At 37.9% G+C, this 19965-nt stretch overlaps 1 long non-coding RNA gene across 1 annotated transcript; it reads right to left on the reverse strand.

Annotated features, from left to right (window-relative positions):
- Window positions 1-8381: 8381 nt before the first annotated feature.
- Window positions 8382-11495, reverse strand: LOC111241126. Its single transcript, XR_002666913.1, has 2 exons — window positions 9495-11495; window positions 8382-8944 (listed from the first exon to the last, which is right to left on the reverse strand). It is a non-coding gene; the product is annotated as an uncharacterized LOC111241126 (long non-coding RNA).
- Between the last annotated feature and the right edge of the window lie 8470 nt (window positions 11496-19965).

The following is a 19965-nucleotide window of genomic DNA, read 5'->3' on the forward strand; positions in this document are numbered from 1 at the left end:
TAAGCTCACCCCCCTTCTTGTGTAAATGACCTCTTTGTCCTTCTTCTTGGTTTTGGTTTAGTGGGCTTTATTTATTGGGCTTGGGCCCAAGTCATTAGTGACCATATTAATGGTCAATGTGCTTTTACAGAGGAAATGCAACAGGACGTGAATTATATGGGGGCTCAATTTCTGTACAAACAGGGAAATTTCAACCAAGGTGGTTCTAACCAAGGTTGGAAAAATCATCCAGGTATTGGGCAGAGCCAGAATACTTCCTTTGGACAAGGAGGTCACTTCCGGCAACAACCCTCTCCCTTATAGCAGCAGTTGAGCAGCTTGACCGAGACGGTCAGAGAATTAACTGACAGGTTTGATAAATTTTTGAAGGTCTATGAAACAAGCGAGTCATCAGGCAACTTTCAGATCACTAGAGACACAAATTAGACAGCTGTCTAAGAGGGTTGAAACCACAGAGAAGCATCAATTTCGGGCTAATACTGATGTTAACCCAAAAGATGAATGCAAAGTTGTTGCAACAGGAGGAAAGAGGAGATTAGAAGAAGAAACAATTGAGATTAGCAGCAGCGATGACGAAGAGGAGGAAAGGATGAGTAATACACATAAGAGATGCGAAAGGAAGAAATCAGAAAGAGAAAAGGAGAAGGAAGACATTAAAGAGTCACTACGCAAAATTCTTAAGGAGACACCTCTTAATCCTATAACATCTTCACAAACTCCTGAGGGTGATGACAAGATCAAATACTATCTGGAGAGGTTACTTGATTTAGGCTATGAAGAAAATCAAGAGCAGTGGGGGAAACCCAGGAAGAAGAATCATCCACAGAAACTAGAGGATTCAGGAGCTTTGACCCTTCCTTGTGTTATCAATAATGTGGATATAGGAGAGGTCAGGATCAAGCATTAATTTGATGCCTCTCAGTGATTTCAAGAAGTTAAAAGGGGTAAAAGTGAAGCCTACCAAAGTGATCTTGACAGTGGCAGATGGATCTATGAAGAAACCTGTTGGGATGGTAGAAGATGCAATTGTGTGGATTGATGAGTTGGAGTTTTTGATTGACTTTATAATTGTGGATATGGCTAATGAAGGAAACAATTCATTAATCCTGGGTAGACCGTTCATGCGAACCTCCAAGATGGTTATACGTATCCATGATGGAGGAATAAAGCTAAAGGATAATGATCAGGTATTGGTTTATGGCCCTAAAGAAACTGTGTAGAGGGCAGTTAGAAAAGTCAAATATAAAAGAGCCAGAAGTGAAGTTGCAGAGGAAGACAAATCCACAGGTATTAATTTTCAGTATGACAGTTGTTGTGTTTTGCAGGTGCCTGAAAATAAAGGGAGAAGAACCATTCATCCAAAAGCAAAAGAAGATCCACTCCTACCAGGGAGCAAGGTGAGATTTAAGAGAAAGGAATGGATGGTCAAGGAGCTGAAGGAAAAAGGAATGGTGGAGATTCAAAGACCATATTCAAAAGTGACCAAGAAGGTGGACCGAAAAAAAGTGAGCTGGTGGGATGATGAAGATCCCAATGTGAAGAAGAAGAGCTGAACTTGGTGGAAATCAAATTTTGTATTTTTATGAACAATTTTCTTTTTCGGTTTTTGTTTTATTCTTTGTTGGAACTTGTACTTTTTGGAATTTTGTGAACAATTCTTGGGTACCATCTACTGAGGGATGCTAAATTTTTTGGTATCCACTGAAGGATATCCGGACGGTACACCTACTGATGGGTGATGGAAGGAAGTGCACTTACTGACGAGTGCCAACCAGGTTTGGGTCAGGCTTGCGACGATAAACAAGCACTGCTAGGAGGCAACCTAAAATTTCTTCTTACACTTTTGTAATTTAAATTCTTAGAATAGGTTGTATTTTTGTTTTGGTGTGTACCCTCAGAACATGAATCAATCTCAAATGTAGAAACAATATTAGCAGCAGGCTGAGATTCATGTTCAGTGCATGGAGAACAAACATTTAGATGTGACAGGAAAAGGTGGTTCTCATCATGCAAGGAGGGAGAATTAAAAGCATGCTCATCAACATACCTATCATCAGCATAATCATCAACAACAGAATCAATCAAAGGTATGTTTACCTCTAATTCCCTGAAGATTGGTAGAGTGGTGAAAGGTGAAGCTGGTCTACCTATCTCAAAAGTTTTGCTCATATCTGCCTGTTCTTCCAATTCTTCATCAGTCTCTTCAAATGCAAGAGTGGGGACATAGGAGGGTAGGAAAGTAGATGGTGCAGTAGTAAGCTCATGACTCTGCTCCCCATCTCCTATGTGGATGTCACTAACATCATCTGGAAGCTGAACAATCTGAAATGGTGATCCCTCTGAAGCTTGAGACTATTCCTCAACGAGTTGAGTGGCCATCTGCCCCATCTGATCAGTCAAATTTTGAATGGACTCTCTAAATTCCTACTGAAACTGCATGTTTTGTATGGCGATCTGCTCCAACAACTCCTTCGATTTATGAAGCTGAAACTACATTTGTTGTGGTTCATGGATAGGTGGAGAAGGCATACAAGGAGTCTGGAATGGCGGTTCTTGATATTGGCGCTGTGGAGTACCATGCCATCCCATGTTAGGATCATTCACCCAAGATTGTTGTTGTAACCATACTGCACATGGGAGAATTCATCCAGAAACTGATGCTCAAGATCTTCCCAACTGGTGACGGATCCTGGAGTAAGATAATAACACCAATCCTCTACTGCTCCTTGTAATGAGTAATAAAATGCCTTGATGAAAATGTTATGATTCGGGACATCTGGAGGTTTCATTGAAGAGCAAATGGTGTAGAATTCTTCCAAATGTCTATGTGGGCATTCACCTGCAAAACCATGAAACTTAGGCAGCCAATATATCAGTCCAGTGTTGAAAACACAACGAATATCCTCCTCATCAAGTGGAAATGGCTCCCTAGGAGCACTCTCATGAGCTGGAGGAGGAATCATATTGCTCTCAACATAGAAATCAGCAGAATATGCATGAGAAGCAATATCGGAGTTAATTGCAGAAGGAGAATCATAGTCATGGACATAGGCAGAAGAAGCAGTATTCACAAAATCAAGATAGGTGGACATGTAGAGAGAAAGAAGGGGGATAAGAAGAATGCAATGAAAATATGCAACTAAAGTTTATCTAAATGCAACACACACAATGACGAACACATACAAACAGAACGACACACTCACAACACAAGACAAAACACAACACACACTAACACAACAAAATACCTAAAACCGAATCGTTGGTCCCTGGCAACGGCGCCAAAATTTTGATGGGTGTCGCGGCCCATACAAATTTGATTGCATATGAGAAATGCAGTATAGTTAGGAAGTGACTCCTAGGTCGTCTCTCAAGGACCAAACTGTGGTTCGAGTCTCAGGTCAAACACGAAGTGGGGAGGGGGTTTGTGAAAGGTTTGTGAATGCGGATGAATTAAATCAAAAGACGGATGCAAACAGAAATGCAAACGAAATCAAATGCAGAATAAAAATGATTGGTCATTAACTCAATCACTATGCTTCAAATCCCAGATCAAAGACAAGTACATACTACTCTAATCCAAATCCGACACGAATGACCCAACTAAGCGAAGGCTAATTCGGTCTTCAAATTACAGACTAAGCGAATGCAATGCACAAAATTAATCAGTCATCCACCGTACAGTCTAATCAACTAGGCGAAGAATTGACACCGATTAGGCAACAAAGCGTATACCTAATCGCAGGCAGATAACAGATTAAATATTGAGCAGAATCAAAGCAGCAGTATGGGAATTTAAAGTTCAAAAGTCTCTGGGAAGCAAAGTCATTTTATTAATAACCAACCCGACTAATTTAAGCGAACATCACGGATAAATTATCAAAATTGAACAAAGTAAACAACATAAAAATAAATGGAATAGAAACACTAAAGTAAAGCATTTAATACTAAGATGCATGAACTAATTGAAGATGAAAGTCGCTATGCTGAACTTATAGATGGCATGTGCATTGTAGCTTAGAATAAAATATAATAAATTCTAACCAATCTAAACGCCAATAAGATTTCTCATGGAACTCTTCTTTTCTGGACATAACCGTGTGCATCACATCTCCCAAAATGTATCAACGTTGAAAGCAATTTAAAAGCAAGGAAACTTCAAATTTAAACTTGCGTGCACAAATGAAAAATGCATCAATATTAAATTGCTCATAAACGGAAATGTTAAAGAAAAATATGCAGTCATCAACAAAAGCATCTCATTTACGGAGACAACACTTAAGAAAAATAAATGAGTGAACAATGAAATAAACTAAATGAATAAGAAGTTAATGCATTCCAATTTCATCACCGTCACGTCACAGTTATAGACTGTATATATCATTCTCTGTCCAAAAGTAAATAAAAGCAAGAAAACGAAAGCTACTGGAGCAAACCATGCTCTTCATTCTCCTACGTGGGGTGCTGCTGCACCCCTTCAAAAATCAAAAATCTTCCCAGACGCTACATTATGGTTGTCCGTATGCTGGAGAGAATTCAATGCAACATAAAAAAATGCTCCCCCTTCTTTGGCGGCTCCCATTCCAGAGATAAAGATTCCCAATGTAACAGTGTCTCCTCTTGCCCTACGTGCTAGACCGTGGGTTTATGGGCTGCCCAATCCAAGCTGCAGTGTCTCGGTCCATGTTGAAAGTTGCTCAAGCTGCTTGCACCTCCAAATGTTATGCTGAACCGTGGATGGGGTTGGTCTGCAGGGCCTTGTGGTAGCATGTTCATCTTTTGGGCCGTGTTGCAGTTGTTTTTGCTGTGTGCGTGGAGGTTCCTAGGTTTGTGGGTTGTCGCTGCTGGTTGCTTTTACTCCAAACACACCCCTCTCTTCAATCTTGGACTGCAGCTGGATGAAGGTTGCTGGATAAAGATGAGGGCCTGCTGTGTGCGTGTGCCCTTTCTCTGCCAGCTGAAATTGCCGCTGCACCACCAAATGCTGCTGGACTCCAAGCTGGTGTGCGTTGCAGTGTTGCTGTCCATGTGAAGCCCAAGTGACGGAGCGTGTGTGTGTGTAATAGGTGTTGATGCTGCGTGCAAAGTTTGTTGGGCCGTGGAGTGTGCGTGCAGTGCAAGACCGTGACTTCTCCAGTGTGGGCAGCTGCTGGATGCTCCTCCTTTTCCAAGCACACACCTCTCCTAGCTGCATGAAGAATAATGTTGTTGCTGCATATTTACCGTCCGGACCCTTTCTGAATCCATGGGCCGTGTGTGCTAGTTGGTGCTGCTACAAGCTGTTGCTCCAAACTTGGTGGATGTGTGATGCTCACGTGCAGACCCGTTTGAAGGCTGCAGTCTTTGACTTGCTGGACCAGGGCCGTGAAGTGTTGCTGCTAGCTGCAGCTTCAAGTTTTCTGGGTCGTGGCAGCTTAATGAAGCCCATTTCCTTTCAACCCGTGACACAATGTGCTCCTCCTTATTTTTTATTCAAATTGAAAGTAATGTGTTATTTTTAAAAGGCCCAAAAGCCGTGTGCATATTTTTCTTCCAAGCCATGACACCATCTCTACCCTTGCCATTAGAGAATATAATTGATGTGTCAATTCTCTTTAAGTCCCAAAATATTATTCAATATTTCCCTACAATTAATAATGCAAATAATTAGTCTCAGACAATTCAAATTAATTAAAATAAGAATTTCTGATCAAATTAAGCACAATTAGTAAAAACGGGAAAATACCGGACAATTAAGCACAATTCCCTGATTAATTCTAGCACAATAAACTAAGTGAAATCAATAAAATATTCGATAACTTTTGTTTGTCTTTATTGATACGGGAGCGTACGGTACTGTCATGAACTGGGGAGAAATTCCTTGATTAAGCAATACAACCTAGGGATAGGGGGGTAGGATGATCAATTGTTTTTGCTTTTGTTCTTAACGCGTTCTTAATTACTAGGGGAGGCTAGGGATAGCAAGCCAATAGTTAGTAATAGGTTCTTTTCGCCGAGGGATCGGGTTAAGGGTAGACTAAGAAAGTTTGCATGACAATTAGATAACAAAGCAAATTAAAAAAGAGGAGTAGATAAGAAAGAACGGATAAGATGAAATTGTAAACCCCCAACAGCTCCATTCATCCATAGTCTTTTTCTCGTCAATTGAATCAACCGCATTTGCATGTTTATTTTGTGTTTTTGCATTCCCACCAATTAATTTTCTTTACAAGTCTTACAATTTCAATTTGCACGAACGATAAGGCCTTCGAGTCTCTTGGGAAGAACGATATTGGGTTTTACCAATTATATTACTTGAAACGATCTGGTACACTTGCGAGAGAGTCAACAATATGGATATTCTTGGAAATGTTAGATTGATTGGAAATGAACCGATAACTCCATCCTTGAGCTATGCAGTAGGTTCGTGAGCTTCCAAGACAAAGACAACAACAACAGATGAAATGGAGTAAGGTAAAATGGATGCGCAGCGGAGGAGTGTTGATATGATTCAGTGAAATGGTTTGAAGTGCTTTTGGAGGTATGGATCTAACTCAGAAGGCCTTCACCATTGGAAGGAAGCTAGAGGATAAGGTGGAAGAAGCACAAGAATATGACTCTCGGTGGAGAGAAGACGCTGGAAATACTTCAGCATATCTATTCTCTCAAATATCCAAAAGTGCCTTTTACATGTGCTGCCGTATGGATTTATAGTAAATCCATTAAGCCAAGTATGGTGTGGATGAATGCTGATAGAAGTGGATCAGCATCCACGTGGCAAGGCAATAAGAATGTGCTTAATTCTAGAAAAAGCATGAGTTGCACGGAATACATGTGCTGACAATGTGCATTTCATGATGCACCCCCCTTCATTATTAATCTCACCCGCTTCCCTTTGTGAAAATGACTCTTCTACCCTTTTCCTTGGTTTGGGTTGTTGTACTTTATTTGTTGGGCTTGGCCCCCGCGTAACATCCCCTCCCTCTTGGAAAGGATTTGTCCTCAAATCTGATGGTTCGCCTAAGGACTTATTTTTTTAGACTTCACTAGAATTCCTCCAGGGTCAAATATCCACCTGCAATAAGCATTAAACATATCACTAATTAGTTTTCTATGACCCACCAAAATATATAAAAGAACATGTTTAGAAGAAGGTTTCTTAATTTTAAAATGTTCAAGTTTAATACTACGAAGAAACCTTTCTTCTTTTGAAATTTTATTTGTCTATTGAGTTAGTGGTACCCATAAAAGTAACCCTAACCCAAGTTGTGAATTGCCATGTATAGAAGGTTTTATCATTTTTAAAGATGGCATGGCAAATTCTTGGAGAGAAAAGTGATATATTGGACTTTCAAAAATAAATGAAGAAAAATGAAAGGATAGAAAACCTCCCCTTAATAGTTTCGATTCCATTGTGGTTGGAGGAGATATTGCTCTTAGTTGCTTTTGTTCACTTTCTTCCACTTCTTTTCTTTCAATTTCTTCTTTGTCTTCTCTTTCTTTTTCTTTTATTCTCTCTTCCTCTTTTCTTCTCTCTTCTTCTGTTTCCTCTTCCTCTCTTTTTCTTCTCTCTTCTTCTCTTTCCTTTCTTTCTTCATCTTCTCTCCTTTCCCTCTCTCTTCTTTCTTTCTCTATTCTCTCCTTCTTTCTTCTCACTTGTTCTCTTCTTTCTAGCTCTCTTCTTTGAATTTCTCTTTCTCTTTTCTTATCCCTTAATTCTTAAAGTCTGGCCCCAAACTCTATTTCTCTCCGAAAGAAACCTTGATCTTTTAAACTCGCAAGAAATAATTTTCCCTCTTCAATACTATCTTTCATAAGTTCCAAGTTTCTTTTAATCAAAGGAGGCACAAACTTTCTTCTCATGCACGATCTAAAATCATACCAATTTTCAATAGTGGATTTTCTACCTTGATGAACCCAATATTGTCTTTCATCCCACCACTCTAGTGCATGTTTTTCTAATCTAGAGAGATATAAACTAAGAACACGAGATTCACACTCTCTAGAAAGAACAATTGTACTATAAGACTCAATTTCACTTTGCTTAAGAAGATCAGAATGCATTTGATTAATTTCTTTTTCCTAAACTAGGTATGTTAAAACATTTGTATCTTTACCAAAGAAGGGAATTCTTCTAGCTTTAGTACACAAATCATCCTTAATGTATGAACTAGACAACCTAGATGAATAAAAAGACATTTTTGTTTCTAAAAGTTTTCTTGTGTTACAATTACTTAGTTTTCACCAAAGAACAAATTCCAGGTAAGGGAGGTGAACCACTAGGGTTGCTTAANTACCAAGCCTTNTCCTTGCCAAAAGTGTTNTAGGCTACTTACTTAGTTATTGTAACTCAAAAATCACTTTTATGATCACAAAAAGATGACTCAAATAATCAAAGAAAATGCTAGGACTCTAATGTCGGACTCTAATGTAACTCCTAAATGTGTAACAAAAATTAAAACACACAAGAAAAGTTTTGCCAAGAGAGCACCAAGGACTCTTCCAAGACAACTTGGACTTTGAATGGCCTTTTACAATTTAAAGAAATCTAACACAGAAAACCTAACCAAAATGAACAAAACAATTACAAAGGAAGCTAAGAACAGTGGCTGCCACATTCTGGTTTATGTTCAAATTCATGTGTTGGCTACTTTTGGAGTCTCCTAGCTTGTGGTTTCACTTTCCTTTTCAGTTTTCTGTTGCAGCCTTACAAATTCTCCTTTGCCTTTCAAAACTTTTGCTCTCGGTTGTGCACAATTGATGTGGAGAATGCATCCAACTTTGCTCTCACTTTGCATTCTGCTGTAATAGTTGTTCCAACGCTCAACCAGTTCAGCTTGATGACTCTGCTGCAGCTAATTATATGACATTTTCCAGTTCAAATCTGCATAGCATTCTTTATGATTCTGCAGTTGCATGTAGACTGTAATCTACAAGGTTGTTTTTCTTCAAACATTCCCAAAGCATTCTGCACAAATAGATCACACCAAATTCCAGCAGAGACTTCCAGACTATCACTTAACCAATCACAAGATGGTTCGTGAATTCAATTGTATTAAACTTCCTGTTAAAGACTGATGCAATACAAGTTATTGCTCTTAAACCACACTAGTCAAACAGTACTTTGATAAACTCTGATGAAATCTGAACTTGACTAGCTTTACACATTCAAATCGATAGCCAAATGATTAAAACAAAGTCAGTTTACTCAATTCTGATCCAAAAATCAATTTGTCCAGGTGAGTTACTTTCAAATCAGTATAATGCATAAAATCTGGTGATATCAAAAAATGAAATTCAGAATTTGGATGATATGTAATGATCAAAATTTGTGTAGATCTGAAATGATGCAATGGTGAAATTGAGCTTATTAGTTAAAAATGGAAGCTGAACAAATGCAGCAGATTAGTTCCTGGACAACAAAGACAGAACAGTTAAAAGAGAAGGAGTAGGCAATTGCAACTATGGCTTCTCTTAAGGAAATTCTGCTTGATATTGTTGCAGCACACAATTCTCACAGTTGCTGAAAGTGGAGCTGTTAATTTTGGATGTAGGATCAGGTTTGACACACACAACAACAGCTGCTGTAGCAGCAATTATGCAGTTCCGGATTCAGTTTCTGCAGCACCGAGAGTCAAGCTCCTTTGTGTTTTCCGCCACTTATCCACTCCCTAATGTGCTACCAATGGTTTAGGATCTCAGCTGGATCAATTTCCCCTGTGATGACACTTCAACCAGATCACAAATCCTTCCAGAGATTAGTGCACAAAACGTTGTTGCTGGTAGAAAGTGTTCAACACAGAAACTGCACTACAGCACCTTTTAACAAACAGGTGGTAGGCAAGAGTTCCAACAATGGAAATAAAGCAATAAAATGGAATTCAAACACGGAGGCACAACAAAATGATCCTAAAAAATGCTCTAGAGTAGATTTAAAAAGCAAGAAAACGGTTACAAGTTGTATAAGATTAAATTTAAACTCAAATGAAAATTAGGCAAAACTGTTTGTTAAAATGCCTGAATGAGTTTTTCTGAAACTGGTACATCAACCAAACCAGAGTTGGCACGGTTTGAATCAGCTTTTTGTTTCTGCTGGTTATTTTTCTTTTGACTTTTGAGCAGATCTTTATGTTACATTTAAACCAAGCTTTTGCTACCAATTCTTACTCAATTATTGATGTTCCAAAACAACAAACATTAATGCAGAGAAAAAAACTTGTATCAGAAAAATTAGGGGCTGAAATTGATGGGTTGGAAGAGGAATTTGCACCAGATTAGTAAACACTTAAATTTTGCAACACAGGCAAATCCAAATGAGGGATATAAACTTGTTTGTGCTGCCAATTGAGGCTAATTATCAATGTTTCAGAAATTCACTGGTTGAGTTCCTCTTTTAACGCTAATTCAAGCAACTACACCATCCAATTTCAAGCACATGGAATCAAATGGAATCTAAGCACTTAATTAGACTCCAATACAACAAAACAAACTTGATGAAGACATTAGAAATGGAATTAGAACATTCAGCACCGAATTCTAAACTGAATCAGATTTGAAAACAGAAAAGACTCAAGGTAAGAAGATGCAACTCGGCCAATCTGCTAGACTTTGTTTTCTGGACCTTGTGAGATGATGCATCCAACTCATTCAGTGAAACAAAACACTGTTCATTTGGTATGCACAATTTACAACATTCCACAAAGGCAATCCAGATTATCAGTCAGACTCAAACACACATGGTGCAGTTACAAATTTGAATCACATTCACACAGATTCAACTTTACACACTGGATTCAATCACAAATCTGAAATGATCAACACATTTCATACACTTGAGCTCCTCATAGAGACTGTCATAGCTCTTTTAATTGTGCAAAGAATGTTGAATTCATTCAAATTTAACAGATACAAGACCACACGACTTTAGAACCAGAATTTGTGAAAACAACATAAGCAATTACACATGACTTTTAACAAAACTGAATAGATTGCAAAAATTAAAAGACTCAAATATGATTTGGCCGAATAAAATGATGAAAATGAAATCAAAATAAAGTTGGCACAAAGAAAATAACTCGAAGGAAACTAGTGGAATCAGAACACCAATGGAACAGTACACACTCGATGCAAAGAAACGGAGAAAACAAAGTGTTTGACAGTATGGATTAAAAGGAAAACTTAGCTCACGGCAGTAGCGGCTGAAACCTTGCTCTGAATACCAAATGATAACTCCATCCTTGAGCTATGTAGTAGGTCCATGAGCTTCCAAGACAAAGACAGCAACACCGGATGAAATGGAGTAAGGTAAAATGGATGCGCAGCGGAGGAGTGTTGATATGATTCGGTGAAATGGTTTGAAGTGCTTTTGGAGGTATGGATATAACTCAGAAGGCCTTCACCATTGGAAGGAAGCTAGAGGATAAGGTGGAAGAAGCACAAGAATATGACTCTCGGTGGAGAGAAGACGCTAGAAATGCTTCAGCATATCTATTCTCTCAAATATCCAAAAGTGCCTTTTACATGTGCTGCCATATGGATTTATAGTAAATCCATTAAGCCAAATATGGTGTGGATGAATGTCGATAGAAGTGGATCAGCATCCACGTGGCAAGGCAATAAGAATGTGCTTAATTCTAGAAAAAAGCATGAGTTGCACGGAATACATGTGCTGACAATGTGCATTTCATGATGCACCCCCCTTCATTATTAATCTCACCCCCTTCCTTTTGTGGAAATGACTCTTCTACCCTTCTCCTTGGTTTGGGTTGTTGTACTTTATTTGTTGGGCTTGGCCCCCGCGTATCATGAACTGTATGATTGTTAGAGAGCTAGCTCACCCTTGCGTTGTATGTGTTGCATGTGTTTGCCTTCCCCCTTGCGATGATCATCCAATCCTTTGGATGTGAGCAGTAGGTGATGATGTACCATTGGAGCAAGCTTTGGAAGCTGAGGAAGATCCAACACCTAGTACTTAGGATTTTGTTTAGCTCTTACTTGATTAGCTTGTTATTTTGAAAACTTCTAGTTTTATTTTACCATGATTGGTATTTTGGAAACACTTTTTAGGTCTCTTTAAAGTTTAGTAAACTTGTATTTTGGGAGGACTTTAGAAACTTGTACTCGGGTTTTATTTTGTTTCATTTTTCCTCTATATTTTGGATAACTGTATAAATATTTAAATACGGTTATCTCTAACTTTCAACTGCTTTCACATATTATAATAGTTGAATCCTATTATATTGTATGTGTATATGATATTTTGGGATGTCACAACATCTACTAGAAGTATACGAATGGTTTCATAATACATATTTTTAAACTCAGATTTCAATTATGATATTCATAAAATTACTTGAATTTCTTTTCTATTATTCTTCTACATCCTTCTTCACTTATACTGGTTCAGGCCTCATTCCCTTATCCATATAACACCTACATTATACAATTATCGCACAAATATAATTTTCTAGTACAAACACTAATGTAGAAATAGCATTTAACGCGACGTGTTTAATGTCCCCCCCTCGACGTCAAATAAGGTAAAGACGTTGACTACCCCAGGACTAAAGCTGTCAAATTAGCCCATTTAATAGGCCCTGACCCTAACCCATGTGGGTTGGGGCCAAAAAAGGTCACCGAGCCAAATAAATATTTCATTGAAAAAGCCCATAGGGCTAAAAAGCCCCAAAGCTCTATGGGTTAGGGTCAGCCCATGGGCTTTCTTTTTTACAAAATTTTATATAGAGAAAAAAATTTATGATCTAGAAACTGATAAAATACAGAGAAACAAAATTTTTATGCAATAATAACATTTATTTGGGACATAGTGGCACGTTAAAGATAGCAAACTACCCAATTTGAACTATGGGGCAAGTACAGGATCAACAAACGTATTCTTCACTTTCTTTGTGGGTGGTAAAATGATTTCCATCCAAATCAACAACACTATTAAACAGAAAGTCCGCAAAATCTTTTTTTCCTTCAGCAAACACTATCTTCCCATTAGATTTTCTCTACATTATCTTCACTATGATTTTACCACTGCCATTTGCTTTAAAATCAGAGGGAGTGATTTTTTTCCTAATATCTCTCTAGGAAGTTTTTCTAAAAGCAAATCTGGAAAAATTGTCCTTGAGCACAAACAACATTTAAACATATCTACTACCTGTAAAAAGAAAAATTCGAAGAATAATCATCCCATCCTTAAATCAGTTGTTTATAATTAAATGATATGATGATTAATGCCTTATTTGCACTGCATAGAAAACTCAATTTTACAAAACATAAATGTAATGTACTAAGCAGGTTGAAAGTGATTGTTTCTTTGTACTCAAGAAACCGTGTGGTTGTGGTGTTGTCAAAAGCAGCTGGACCAGTAGCATAGGGCCTTGCAGATATGGCAAATGTGGCGTTTGGAGCCTTGGATTTGGCCCTGAGAAGCACGTTCACCGTTTGACCAGGTGTGCTCAGAACAATCTTTGTGCTGAAAAGCTTTACATATACAACATTAGCTTCCACGACAGTGAGACTGTGGTTAGCTATGCTGAAGAACATCTCATCATTAAGTGCAACATTGATCAAACGAAGCAAATATGTTTTCCCAGCCTTCACCCTAAGCTTGAATGTATATGAAGAAATAGATCATTTCACTTAATGAAATTAAAACTATCAATAATCATATATGATCAAAAATTGACAAAGTTTGTGTTTTTCCTTCATCCTTTTATTTTAACTTTGATTTTTGAGTAAAAGAATCTTGAACCGTCAACATTCAGAAGTTATCTCCAATACAAACTCTATGATAACTATTGTAAACCTAAAAAAACTTATCACATATAACATTACAGAAGAATAGATAACGTTTATTTAAAAAAGCATTATCTATACCTATGATAGATAACACTTTTTTTTAAAAAACACTATTAATATTATATTTTTAATTCATAATTTGAAATAAATTAATTAAGAGCGATTTCTTAAAAGAGCGTTGTCTATCCTTGTATAATAGAAAGCGTTTGTTTCTTTGGCGTTTAAAAAATTTTTAGAAAGACATTTTCAGTTCCCTTTGTCTTGGTGCTAGGTTTCTCCTAAGTTTCTTTTTTTTTTCTCATTCGTTTCATACTTTACATTTCTCAATTCTAATTTTGATTTCATATCTAAAATTGGAACACGTTCTTCTTCATACTTCACATTTCTCATCTGCAATTTTCATTAACCGCTGAAACCCTACATTTTCGCCTAGTGGTGGATGAGTTTTCAGGGATTCCTCGTTAATTAAGGTATGCTGCTTTTACTTCCTGAGCGGTATTTTTTTCGCTATGACTAAACCTACAACTACTACCCCAACGGATATCTGACGACAATGCCATCTTCTGTGACGAGTTTAACCCCCTTTGTTGTGGACCTTGCGTCCCTTGTCTGGAGAGCCTCCTCATCTTCTTCAATCCCTGGTTCATGGTGCTAGGGAAAAGCGTCTCAGGGTCAAGGGACCTGTAGAGTGCCAACCAATGTTCTTCACATCACCACCAGGAAATCCCCGTGCGGTGAAGGTACTTTTCCTCACATTCTCGCTTTTGTTGTTGCTCCACTTCAATTATTTTTGTAAGATTTTGATTATTATAGGAATTGCCTTCACCATAATAAATTCTTGAGAAACTGTATTTTTTATCCTACGCATTCGAACTTCATATGCGTGGATATTTTGATCATTCTAATTTGGTTACACTCTTTGATTTGGAATTTGTGCAACTTTTACTTTTGTAAGGCCCATATTTATTATAGGAATTTGATTATTTGTTTTATTTTTATTTTTCTTATTGCAAAGCTGTTAATTTATCTCATTTGATTGGAAATGTGGAAATTAAAATTTGAAAGATAACCAGAGCATATGGTAAGGAATGTTAATGATGAATATCAACTTCGTATTTGTAAGAACTATGCAAATAATCAGTTGATGATCCTCAATTGACTTGTCTTATTTATTAGCTAGGCATCATATGTAATCTTGAACCATGAAAGATGACAATGAACAACCATTTATTGCTTTGATTTTTTTATTCTTTTTTTGAATTTGTCATGCTCTGCTTAGTAACTTCGTAAGTATGTAATCTGCTATGCAATTGAGGTAAGATTCTTTAACTTGGCATACAATACTTCTTTTTTGGAAGCCTAGTATTTTTTTTTTTGGAGAATTGCTTGGAAGGAGAAACTTGTATTTCCAAATTGTTGGCTTAGATATGCATCTTTCACTCACTTCTTTGAAATTTTTGTTTAATTATACATGCAAATGACTTTTTTAAAGTCAGTTTTTATTCAAATCTCATAGATCTATTGGAAAGAACACAAGAATCATAATTACTTTTTATTCAAAACTTGTAGATTGTTATGTCTTTAGCAAGTGTACCAGATCGTTATCAAGTAATATAAAATGGGTAAGTCCAAGTATCGTTTCCCAAAGGATTCTTAGGCCTTGACTTTCATATAAACCAATCGCATAAGACTTGAGAAAAGAATTAAATTTTAGGTTTTGTATGCAAGACAAAAGTAAACTTGCAAGATGCAATGAATCAATTGGCTAAAAGAAACTATGAATGAATGGAGTTGTTGGGGTTTACAATTTCATCTTATCCACCCTCTTATATCTACTTTTCTTATCTAATTCGCTTATTTATCATATTGTCATGCAAACTTTCTTAGTCTACCCTTAACCCAATTCATTGGCGAAAAGAACCTATTACTAATTACCAGCTTGCTATTCCTAGCCTCCCCTAGTAATTAATAATGCATGATAAACAGAAGCAAAATACAATTGATCGTCCTACCCCTATTCCTAGGCAGTATTAGAATAATCAAGGAATTCCCCCTACGTCATGACATTACTGTACGTTCCCGTATCAATAAAGACAAACAACATTTATCGAATGAGATAAACGATAAAAGCATTAAGCAAAGGTAAGGAACCCAACAATTGATAAAGATAAGCATATGCAAGCATATAAATAAGATAAGAATTTTGATATAAGAGAGTTTCAAAATATTACATTGTTCCCCGACAACCTAGGGTTTAGTTCACCATAATCATGGTGAATCTAGATGAAATACAATGAAAAAATGGGAGAAATAACCCTAAACTTGCTAGATTGGAGCCTAAGCATCCAAGGAACCTCCTTCAAGGTGTGTGGAACAACTCTAGATGTTTCTCTCTACCAAAAGATTATGTTTTGAATCGCACTAGGTCTATTTATAGACCAAAATGATAACAGAAAGATTACAGAATCCGAGCTAATAAAAACAGAAAACCGCTCAGGCGCCTAAGTAAACCGCTCAACTGTTTCTCCTTTAGCCGTTGGACCGCTCAACGGTTAGTTTTACCGCTGAGCGGTTTGCCCCTAATCGTCCTGAACGCTCAGCGGTCCATTCTGACGCTCAGCGGTCCCTTTGATTCTTCTTTTCATCCTTTTTCTTCATCTTTCACGAGTCTAAGTCCACCTTGATTTACTTCCTTCTTCAATTCTCATCAAAACCCTGCAAAACAATGCAAAAACAAGCATAATATCTCTAAAACCAACTTTTGACTCTCACATGACTCAACTAAGGTTTTACTTGATTTTAAGCTCATTCTAAGCCATAAAGGGTGTGTTTTGATATCAAATTTATGTATGAAAATAACGTTTTTTAGACCGTTATCACAACCCCAAACTTTGAACTTTGCTTGTCCTCAAACAAACAAGACAAAACTTAACTTTCTACTTCTTCATCAAATAGTTCAACACTTTTCAAAATTCCTTTGTCTCACAAAACGTTATTATTCAATTCAGATTTTCAGTGGAATCCTTTAAAGATGCATGCATGCTTTCAACCCAATTCAGTTCACATAATCAATTCTTTCCCAACAGATGTTTTGTTCATGAATGATCAATCCACTAAGCATAGATGTAAACATGGATTTCAACAATTCTCACCAAGCAGGTGTTTCACTCAATCACTCAAGTGTTTAGGAAGTCACTCCACTCTCTACTATTCACATGTCACATAAAACAACATTGCCATTCATCTAAAACAATCAAAATCCTCACATGCAAATGTCATCACAAGGACTTTTCCAAGGCTTGTAATGAGGCTGGGCTATCAAGAAAAATTGGTTTTTTGGAATACATAATCCTTGAGTTAAGAGAGTTTAAATCATCATTCAAAGTTTAAGCACACTCTCTTTGTAACCAATCTCACTCATTCCCAAGTTCTTTCCTTTTTCTTTTATTTTTACATTGAGCTCACTTTACATGCTTTTTCTTTTCTTCTTTTCCTTTCTTTTTCTCATGCGTTTTTCTTTTTCAACTTTTGAACTCAATGCTTTTTCTTTTGCCTTTCAACTTTCCTCATACAACCCTAAACTTGAACCTTTTCAACACATACAATTATTCTCAACCCAACTCAAGGTAAATCAATTCAAACAAGGACTTTCATCCTATTTAAGGCCAAGGTTCAAAAAGGGTATAAAATTTTAAGCATTTTAGGCCAAAATTTTGCTAAGTAAGGGATTCCAAGCATGGCCTTGATCATATAACATAAGCATGCAATTCAATCAATTTATCAAGACTAAGGCAATATCATTCATGATTCCCTGTGAACATTACATATATCAATGAAAACTTTGGAGCTCAATACCTCACACAACATGCTTTCTCACTTATCATTCATGTATCCTGCTTAGCATCACAATCACAATCATAAACCACTTACACATATGGATATCAGCATACACACATTCTCAATCATCATCCACAATCAATCATCATCAGTGAATAACTCATCATGCAATATAAAATCAAACCACCATCAGAATCAGTGTACAAGCCAAGCATGGACACAAAAATAAAATTCTTCTATACTACAAATCCAAAGTATAAAAGGAAAAAGAAAAACCCCTGTCCAAGTGTTGGCATCCATCAGTAGATGCCCTCAGCGCAAGTCATCATCCGAGTCGTACTCATCCCTGTCCTGAGCATCCTCAAAATCATCATCATCTTCATCTCTGTATGATGCTCCAGCTACTCCAGACTTACTGCCCTGTGTCTGTTCCTAAGGCCAAGCCATCACATTATGGAACTCATCCATAGTCCACCTGTGCACTGGTGGCGTGTCGTACAGTCCTATAATCATCTCAGTAGTGGCCACCTGCCCTCTGTGGAGAGACTCCACCCTTGCCTCCATCATGGACATATACATGTCCCTCATCTGGAAAGGCTCAACATGATGTGCCGGTGCATTTGCAGGTACGTCCTCCTGCTGTGTTGCTGCCCTCCTAGGACGTCTCCTAGGAACTACTCCGGCTGGCTCATCACCTCCACAGTACTAACGATAATAAGAGGTATCAATAGCCCTCCTTGGCCTCTCATAAGGTGGAACTGCAGTATCCGCTCCAGCTTGTTGGCACAAGTATGTGATCAGGGACGAATGTCCCAATGGTGTCCTGTTACTCATAGTGGTAGCACAGATTTGGATCTCGTCGGCGATAATCTTGCCAACGTTAATATCCATCTGCCTCAACATGTAGTAGATGACAAGAATTCGATGCATCGTGATGTCGGAGACATGGGAGCATAGCTTTATGTTGGCATGAGTGAATGCCATCCAGTACTTGGCTAGGGGAGCCAAATCTGCCCTAAGGATGTTGACTGGCGCTCCATTTGGGTTCCTCCGAAAGTGTCTCCCAGGAATACACATCACTCTCTCAATGTCTTCGTAATCCCTGTGCTCCCCTAGAATAGTAGCATACCTACACTGCTCTCCTGCCCACTCAGTCCCCAGGAAGGTGTTGATGGTGTCGGGGTCGTATCTGATCAACTGCCCCTTCACATAGCTCATATACCTCCTTACTTATACTCCCCCTCTGGTCAAGGCGTTGGTATAAAATTCCTTCACCAACTCAATGCTAGCTAGTGCAGGATAGGTGGTCAATCTCTCCCAACCTCGCTTCTCTATCTCCAATCCAAACTCTGGAGCTAAGTCAGGGATGTACATGGCCTTCCTTTCCATCAGCAAACACCTCTCCTGGACTGTAGCATAATGCTCCTCATGCTTCATGGAAAGGAACCTAGAAGAATAGAATCTCCTTGGCCTCTCTAGTTCCTTCCTCTTGCTGCCCAACATCTCCACTCTCCTTGAGGTAGACATTCCTGTATCAAATAACTTCAATAACATCATAGAAACATCTTTAGAGGTTAGTACATCATCAATTCAATTTCCATAACACACATAGTCCAGTACTGAGAGAAAAACAGGGCCACTCAGTGTCGCAACATCCGAAAGCCAAAAATCCCAAAACTATTGAATTCGGCTCAGTGGTCAGGGAGACCGCTCAGCGGTCTTCAATTGGGTTTTTCAAAAACCCTATTTTAAAAATCCTAATCTCCACTCTAACATCTATTTTACCATTCCATATCAATTTCATGCAATTCAATCGGTTCAAACAGTTTCTATTTCATCAAATAATGCATAGAAATCAAAAGCCCTAATTTATCATGTTCCTTAGCATGTTCTTCAACAAATTATAAATAGAAACCCTAGCACTTGAAATTGCATACTTACTTGAGTGGAGATGAATATGTTCTTCAATGCAAACCCTCAACCAAAAACCCCAAACTTTGACAAAACAATGGTGGAAAAGTGAGATTTTAGTGAGTGGGAGATGAGAAAGTGGGAAAATCTTTCTAAAAAGCTCTTGAAAGTGAAAGAGGACTGCTAGGGCTTAGGGACACCGCTACGGCGAATTGCAAAGAAGAAGTTTGAAAGTGACAACCTAAAAAAAGAACCGGTCAACTTTAAGAAAGACGGAGCCTAAAACACGCCGCAATTGCTCAGCAGTCAAATGAACCGCTCAACTGTTTGTGGTAATTTTCTCTTCTTCTTCTTTTCTTGCTTTTGAGCAATCTCACCTTGTAGCACTCAATTTCAACCTTCAATTTTTCAATCATATGCCTTTTCCCTCTC

Source organism: Vigna radiata, unplaced genomic scaffold (assembly GCF_000741045.1).
Source record: "Vigna radiata var. radiata cultivar VC1973A unplaced genomic scaffold, Vradiata_ver6 scaffold_459, whole genome shotgun sequence".
Classification (NCBI taxonomy): Eukaryota; Viridiplantae; Streptophyta; class Magnoliopsida; order Fabales; family Fabaceae; genus Vigna; species Vigna radiata.